This window comes from Capsicum annuum, unplaced genomic scaffold, assembly GCF_002878395.1.
Source record: "Capsicum annuum cultivar UCD-10X-F1 unplaced genomic scaffold, UCD10Xv1.1 ctg16013, whole genome shotgun sequence".
NCBI lineage: Eukaryota > Viridiplantae > Streptophyta > Magnoliopsida > Solanales > Solanaceae > Capsicum > Capsicum annuum.
In genome coordinates, this window is record NW_025821541.1 from 1 (window position 1) to 8,943 (window position 8,943).

The 8,943-nt window shown below is 37.5% G+C and overlaps 1 non-coding gene across 1 annotated transcript; it reads left to right on the forward strand.

Moving 5' to 3' along the window:
- The first annotated feature begins 8,541 nt into the window (after nt 1-8,541).
- LOC124890344 lies at nt 8,542-8,648 on the forward strand. Its single transcript, XR_007049112.1, has one exon. It is a non-coding gene; the product is annotated as a small nucleolar RNA R71 (small nucleolar RNA).
- The last annotated feature ends 295 nt before the right edge of the window (nt 8,649-8,943 follow it).

Sequence of the window (8,943 nt, forward strand, 5' to 3'; positions counted from 1 at the left end):
CACATTCTTTTCAACCAAACTTTCCACTTCATTATCTTTACACATCCACTGTTCCACCCAGATCTTTCTAAATACATTAAAATCACTTTGGCAGGATTATTGTCTCTTACATTTCATCTTTTCTTTAAATCTCAAATTTCGTTACGCACCCCTATTGTAGCCACCCTCAACCTAAACAATTTGTCTTAATTGAGGTGCACATTGTCCTTAATGGACCAGGGCCAAAACAGGTTTATTATAACGTAATAACTGGGTAACAAGAACTTAAATTTTTATCACATATTATTTTCTAACTCCTAACCATCACACACAAATGCTCAAATTACTTCTCCTATAGCTTCACTTTCACCTTTTTCCTATTTTGTATTTCAAATTCCCCCTTATTCCATTATTTGCATTAAAGTGGTTAGGAAATATGGATCAAATTAAGGTCTTACCAAAGAAAAGAATTCGGATACATATGAGGCTACCAAAGAAATTAGGCTATAGGCTCAATGGGGTTGACTATGAATATGCATAGGGGTGAGCAAATAAAGTCTTTAAAATCTGGTTAACAAGGAAATGCCTAAATCACTTCCTACTCCCCACACCCTTTATTTCACTTTGTAAACACACCGGGCAAGTTCCAGTCATTCCCATACATACAGAATATAAAAATTACTCACACACTCGGTGCATGTTAAGAATCAAGTCGAATCCTTAAGGTCTCTGATTTTTAAACTTTATCAAATTCAATACAATCCAATTAACTGCATCTATTGAGATTTGACATAAAAAAAATTTCCAACACGTACATTCCTCAAAATTTGCAATCGGGGCCTTAATACTTTCTCAGCTTCTAAAGACGCACTCCCCTTAAGACGGTTGTCATCCATCCATTATAGGGGAAGACACTAATTAAGATGATTGTATCATGACATTTGGCAGAAAGGGCACACCTCATTACTGTAATCTGAAATTTCACCACAAAGGGTAAAAATAAAATACTACCATGAACATAAACCAACAAAAATAATTCTTGCCAAAAAGGGCAATACTTGTCAACTTACAAATTAATCACAATATTCAAAAAAACACAAAACAAATAAAAATTGTTTGTTCATCCAACCAAGCCAACACAACATAGTCAAATAGAAAAGATGAAGAAGAAGATGAAGATCGACCACCCTACACTAAAGCCAAGCACTGTCCCAGTGCTAGCAAAAAGGGCATGGTGGTAAAGTACTCTCTCTCAGTCAAATATCACCATGGCAAGAACATCATCAGCTTCAGCATCATTACCATTACTAACATCATCACCAGAGTCATCATTATCATCAAACTGTTCTTCTTCATCGGACTCATCATCAGAGTATGCCATACATCTTTCCTCATCTGTCAGGATATCATTATCCACCGGCTCATCAAACTCATCACCTATCCGCAACATGGTCTTGGCATGAAGCCCTAACGAATAATCCAACTCTACATCGTGAACTTCCTATTGGGTGACTGCTCGCCCAGACGCCCTTAGCAGTAACTTGGTAAACCCATACATCCAGGCCATAATCTCATCATTCCGAGTGTGACGCTGGGGCATAGCCAAATTTTCCTAAGATTAGCTGGACCTTTTGTGCGAGAAATTTCAAGTGCCTTGTCACCAACAGGCGGTAAATAATCTGCATCTTCTTCTGGCACCCCCTGTTGCCTCAAATATCTAGTTAGCAATCTGCCAAACTCGTATCTACGTCCCCCTAGAAATCTGGCCTTTCTCATCATCGAGAAACTAATAGAACCAACATTCATATCCACATCATCTCTCATCAAAGCATAAATCAAACATACCCAATCACGGGTCACCTCCATCATATGTTTCCTATGAACCAGGCATGCATAGATAATTCTTGCCCATAGATGCACCTCTCTGTTAAAATAAGCAAATAAAAGCGAAACATGCGTACCTCCCTCTTTGTAGTAAATCCACTTCGTTGTAGATCTATTTCCGCATAGGAGATGACGTATATCCTGGTATGGGGGTTCGATTATCATCATCTTTAGTGGGTCGGGATCAACATAGGGTGCAGGTGCACCTAACAACTCATTAACAGTGTCTTCTATGAAAATGATCGTCTGACCATACACCTTAACTTCAGGCTCTCTCGGGTTTCAATTTTCATAAAATTCTCTTACCAAGCTCAAAATGCACTCTCTTGGATGCTCAAAAGAAACCCCATATGTTGAGCCTCAATCTTCCTCACCATTGAAGGATAATCCTTCAACAAAGTCCTCCTGTTAATGAACTGATCAGCTAAGTATTTGGATTTCTTGTGCTGCGAGTACCACTTTCTACTTGCTTTAGCAACAACTTTTGTTCCAAACCTGTAATGGCCCCTGGGAACTTATGGAGCTGCTGGTACCCTATCAGCTTGTCTACTCCTCTTATGTACAGACCTTGATGTCTCCGCTGTGCTCTTTCCCTTGCTAGACATGTTACCTGTTTAACACAACAACCCACAAAATTATAAAACAAGCACCTTTGACACTAGCTACCACTAAGCATGAATATCACCCCATACTTAGTTGCTAGCACAAGTTGCTACAAATATTACATATAATCAGGTACTCAGACTTCTCCTTTCTATTTCACAATTCCATGGTTAGTTATCCAATATTACTCTTTAAATATCGATTAATCTTGAGGAAGTAACAAGGAAAATTATCTCATTATGACCACTTTCAGTGCATTTACACAAAAACTACCTTAACTCAATCCCACATCTAATTTCTATCACGTAGTGAATCAACAAATCCCAATTTATTGACAATGAAGATATAGTTCAACAAAATACATCATTAGAAAATCAAGTTACAGCTCGACCCTATGAGTTACCACATTAATTAAGTCATTATTTACCCACATGAACACATGAACAATGCATCAATACCAACAACAATAGCATATCTCCATCACCTCCTAACATTCCCACACAATTTTAACAACTACTATTTAGAGTAAATTTAATTCAGGGAAACAAAATCCCTTGGGATTGAAATTTCAAATCAAATAAGTTTTCAAATCACACAAATCATAGCAATATTTAAGCACATTTGATTCTCAAAATTTAAACTCAAAGTATCATGAGAACTTACCTTGTCTTAGTTGAGAAAAGAGGTTGAATTTGAGACCTTATGAAATTTTTGACAAAACTTGACTAAGGAATGACTTAGGGTTTTTGGGGAAAAAGGGGCGGCGTGTAGCTAGGGTTAGGTGAGGGGAGGGTAAATGGTTAAGTGTGGTATTTATAGATACGACGCAGCAATCAGGGTCGATGCGACGCATTTATATCGCGTTGAGTAATCAACGTAATGCATCAAGTTCACGTGGATTCTACGGAAATAGCCTCAAAAAATTTTTCTAAGTGTGGAATTTATGCCTATCGACGCGACACACCAAGATCGCATCGATCCTCTGGAAATTGCATCAAAAAATTTTTCTAAGGCCAAAGTTCTCAAATTTTTAAGCATCTATTCTTACCCCTTACCTTTTTCACAACTCATCAGCTATTTACTTACTCAATGAACGATGTTCATCATCTTTTTTTATCTCTACCTAATTTCTCATTCCTGCACATCAATCAAAAACAATAAAATTACGTAAGCAAAAGTGGGTTGCCTCCCACCAAGTGCTTTTTTTTTCTGTCGTGGCACGACTCATTTTTTTGTATTTTTTTCTTCATCTACTATAAATTTAAACTACCTATTACATTACATTTATGGGTTGCCTCGCACATAGCACCTTATTTTATATTTTAGAACGACTCAAATCATTATTACTCATCAGCAAACGTGATAGATTCCTTGTACTTTTTTGGATGATCCGCCCAATAGTGCTTTACATACTGTCCATTCACTAGGAACTTCTCCATCTTCTCTTTATTCCACAACTCCACAGCTCTATGAGGTGACATACGCACCACCTCAAAAGGTCCAGACCATTTCGACCATAATTTTCCCAGAACCAACTTAAGCCATTAGTTAAACATCAACACAAGTTGTCCACGTTCAAATACTCTTCCTTGAATTTGCTTATGATGCCATATTTTGGTCTTTTCCTTGTATAGTTTTTCATTTTTGCAAGCATGAGTCTAAACTCCTCAAGCTCGTTCAGCTCTAATAACCTTTTCTCCCCCGTAGTAGTCATCTCAAAGTTCAGCTTCTTCACCGCCCAATATGCTTGGTGTTCCAATTCTATAGGAAGATGAGACGCTTTACCATACACCAAGCGACATGGAAACGTCCCAATGGGCATCTTGTAAGTTGTTCGATAGATCCAAATTGCATCATCTAGCTTCTCCACCCAATTTTTTCTCCGCCCATTCATGGTCTTCTGAAGTATTTTTTTAATCTCCCGATTGGTCACCTCAACTTATCCACTCGTTTGGGGATGGTATGCAGTGGCAACCTTGTGCCTCACACCATACATAGCAAGAAGATTTTTGAATCAGGTGTTAATGAAATGCGTACCTCCATCACTAATTATTGCTCTTGGTGTACTAAATCTGGAAAATATGTTCTTCTTCACAAATTTTAGCACCACTCTTGCATCATTGGCTGGACTCGACATAGCTTCTACCCACTTAGAGACATAGTCAACTGCTACAAGAATGTACAGATCACCTTTTAAAGATGGGAATGGGCCCATGAAATCGATCCCCCAAACATCAAAGATTTTGTACTTCTAACATATTGTTGAGGGGCATCTCATGATACGTAGATATGGTACCCAACCTTTGACATTGATCACAATTCTTTGTGAAAGTAGCTGCGTCTCTAAATAGAGTAGGCTAGAAAAAATATGATTGCAACACTTTTCTCACAGTCCTCTCACCTCCATGATATTTACCATATAGAGATGAGTGGCAATCTTGTTGCACCTTTGAAAATTTAGCCTCTAGGGTACTCCTACGAATAACTCCATCTGGACCCTGCATAAAAAGGTATGGTTCATCCCAAATATAGGCACGAGAATTATAGAGTAATTTTTTTTATTGTGTGCTAGCCTTATGAGGGTACACCTCACACACTATCAAGTTTACAATATCACGTACCATGGAAACTCAACTCCATCTAATGACAAGAACTTCTCATCAGGAAACTCTTCCTCAATAATAAGAAAGTCATCCCCAAATGGTCTCGATTTTCCAGCCATGACAAATGATCAGTAACTTGATTTTTAGATCCCTTTCTATCTCGTACCTCAAGATTGAATTCTTGTAGTAGCAGAATCCACCTAATCAGTCGTGGCTTCGCATGTTTTTAGTTCACAAGATACTTAATGGCAGGATGGTTAGTATGAACAATGACCTTAGTACCAACTAAATAAGATCTAAACTTGTCGAATGCATACACCACTGCCAACATTTATTTCTCTGTAACTATGTAGTTAAATTGAGCATCATTCAACACTTTGCTAGTATAGTAGATGGAGCGAAATACTTTATCTTTTCTCTGACCCAAAACCGCTCCCACAATAATGTCACTAGCATTACACATTAGCTCAAAAGGTGACTCCTAATCTGGTACAATCATAATAGGTGCTTTAGTCAAATTCTTCTTAAGCTTTTCAAAAGCTTCCTAGCAATAGGCCCTAAACTCAAACTTGGCTTCTTTCTCTAATATTTTACACATAGGGCTTGTAATTTTTGAGAAATCTTGAATGAATAGTCTATAGAACCCTGCATGTCTAAGAAAGCTCCGTACTTTTTTGACTGTGACTGGATGAGGAAATTTTTCAATCACTTCAACCTTAGCCTTGTCCACTTCAAGTCCTTTGCATGACACTTTATGACCTAGGACAATTTTTTCCTTAACCATAAAGTGGCACTTTTCCCAATTCAGAACCAAGTTTGTTTCCTTGCATCGCGCTAGGACTCTATAAAGATTCTGCAAATACTTTTCAAAGAATTACCATGCACAGAGAAATTATCCATGAATACCTCCACAAATTCTTCTACCATGTATGAGAATATCGCCATCATACATCTCTAAAATATAGCAGGTGTATTGCATAAGCCGAAAGGCACACATCTGAATGCAAATATACCGTATGGATAAGTGAAAATTGTTTTCTCTTTGTTTTTTAGTGCTTTGTTTATCTGATTGTATCCGGATAACCCATCCAGAAACAATAATACTCTTGCCCCGCCAATCTATCCAGAATTTGGTCAATAAAGGGAATTAGATAGTGATCTTTACGAGTTGTTTCATTCAATATCCAATAATCAATACAGATTCCCCAACTGGTTACCGTACGTGTGGGGATCAAATCATTATCTTCATTGGTCACTATAGTTATTCCTCCCTTCTTTGGTACACAGTGCACCAAACTCACCCATTTGTTATCAGAAATGTGGTAGATAATACCACTATCCAACCACTTAATCACTTCTTCTCAGACCACCTCCTTCATCACAGGATTCAGCCTTCGTAGTTGCTGCACTCTAAGTTTGTACCCCTTTTCCATGTAGATGTTGTGCATGTAAAATGCTGGATTGATTCCTGTAATATCAGACATTTTCCAACCAATTGCCTTCCTTCTCCTCTTTAGCATCGCTACAACTTCTTTTACCTGTATATCTGATAATCCTGCAGATAAAATAACACGTAAGGTATCTTGATCACCAAGAAAAACATATTGTAAATTAGGAGGAAGAACTTTAAGCTCTAAGTTAGGAGCTTCTTCAACTTAAGGCCTTGGTGATGGACCAATCGGCCTATTCAAAGGCTTGAACGACACTTTGTTCGTCTCAATCACTGCCAAATTCATAACCTGGACGAATTCCAATGCTTCCACATCTCTGTACAGATCATAACCCATCAAAGCTCGCTCTAATAGATCATCAGACAATAATAACTGCCAATCCATAGCAAAATCAACAACTGATATTGATGACAACTCCTTATGTATGGCTGGCAGTTTCAATGCTTTGTACATATAAAAAACTTCTACTTTATCGTGCGCTCACATTGTTATTTTTCCAATTTCCATATTAATGAGTGAATGTTCTGTTGCTAATAATGGTTATCCTAAAATAAATGGAACCACAGGATCAGCCTTAAAGTCAAGAATCACAAAATCCACCAGGAAAATCAAAGATCCCACTTGCACCAATACATCTTCAATAATACCATCTGGCCTAGCAAAGGACCTATCCACCAACAGCAACATAGTAGTCGTGGGTTTAGGACTTCCAAGAACCATTTTCAGGTACTAGGATATGGGCATGAGATTTATGCAAGTCACACAATCCACGTGCATAAATAGTCTGTCCAATAGTAATTTGCAAGGTGAAACTCCTGGATCCTTTAACTTCATAGGCAGTTTATTTTGAATTTTAGACGTGCACTCTTGAGTAAGTGCAACTGTGGCATATTTGGTCAACTGATTCTTATTAGCAATAATATGCTTCAATTATTTAGTATATTTTGGCACACTCTACAGAATGTCAACAAGAGGAAGGTTTACTTAAACCTACTTCAAAAGATCTAGAAACTTCTAATAACTTGCTTGCTCTTGATTCTTCTTTGCCCTTTAAGGAAAGGGTAAGGGGATAGTCTTTTTTTTAGCACGAATTTTATTATTTTCCTCTTTTTTCTTGACTTCTAACTCTGCATTATCTTTTGAACTGTCATCAATATCTGTGGGATTGTCTTACTCCTGAATCGTCTCCTTAGTCTGCAATCCACTCCTTAGTGTAACCATATTTACCTGCTTTGAATTGGCCTCTTTATTGCTAGGTATTGCTTTTTGTGGCCTTATATTCTGTATTATGCAATTTTACCTAACTGAAACTATAGATTTCTTGTAAGTAATTATTGACTCTTTAACTCAGTTATAAACTGTGCCTGTGATTCTTTATATGTGCTATAAATTGTGCTTGTTGAGACATAAACTACTTAATCAACTCCTCTACATTGCTATTCTGAGTGAACGCTTGATTATTCAGAGCCGACTGTGGATTTAGTTGCACTGGTACCTTGTACTGATTTTCACTCTATGCCTGATTTTCACCCAATTAGAAATTGCGGTGGTTCCTCCAATTGGGATTATATGTGTTGCCAAAATTCTGTTGACCCTGATGATTTGCATTCCCCACATAGTTGAATGAATCTAGATTAACAGAACATACGTCTACTTTGTGCTCACCACTTTCTCAAACTTCACACCATAAATATACCTGTTGAACTGCATTTTTTACGGCTGCTGGTTGTATCACACCAAACTTTAGGTTCTTCAGCTGAGTAGTTATATGGTTTTGCATAGCGGCAATCTATGACTGTAATACAGTAAACTAATCTACTTCCAATACCCCTAAAATCTTCTTGGGAGCACTCCTTGAGTCTGCATTCCAGTTCAGATTCCCTTGTGAGGTTCGATTCAATAGTGTATACAATTCTTCATATGTTTACTCCAAAGCTTGGCCTCCTGCTACTGAATCTAAGATAATCTTTGTATTCGACTCAAGGCCTTCTATAAATGTGTGCACCAAGACATCATTCGATTATAGGTGATAAGGATAATTTCTAAGCATGCCTTTAAATCTCTCCCAAGCTTGGTAGAGATTTTCTTTATCTTTTTGTCTGAAACTCAAGATCTCACTCCTCAATCATGCAATTTTTTGGGATAGAAAAAATTGAATAAGGAACTTCCAAGCAAAATCTTCACAAGAAATTATAGAATGTGGTGGTTCAGCATGTAACCACCTCTTTGTTTCCCCATTTAGAGAAAAAGAGAATAGGGTCAATCTGACATAATCAACATTCACATCTTCAGGAATATATGTATCACTTATTTTCAGAGAGGTCTATATGTGTTGCTGTGGACCCTCATGTGAAAGTCTGTGAAATTTCCCTTCAGAATTTGAAAATTGCACTATATTTTGTTTCAATTCCCACCTACCTCCA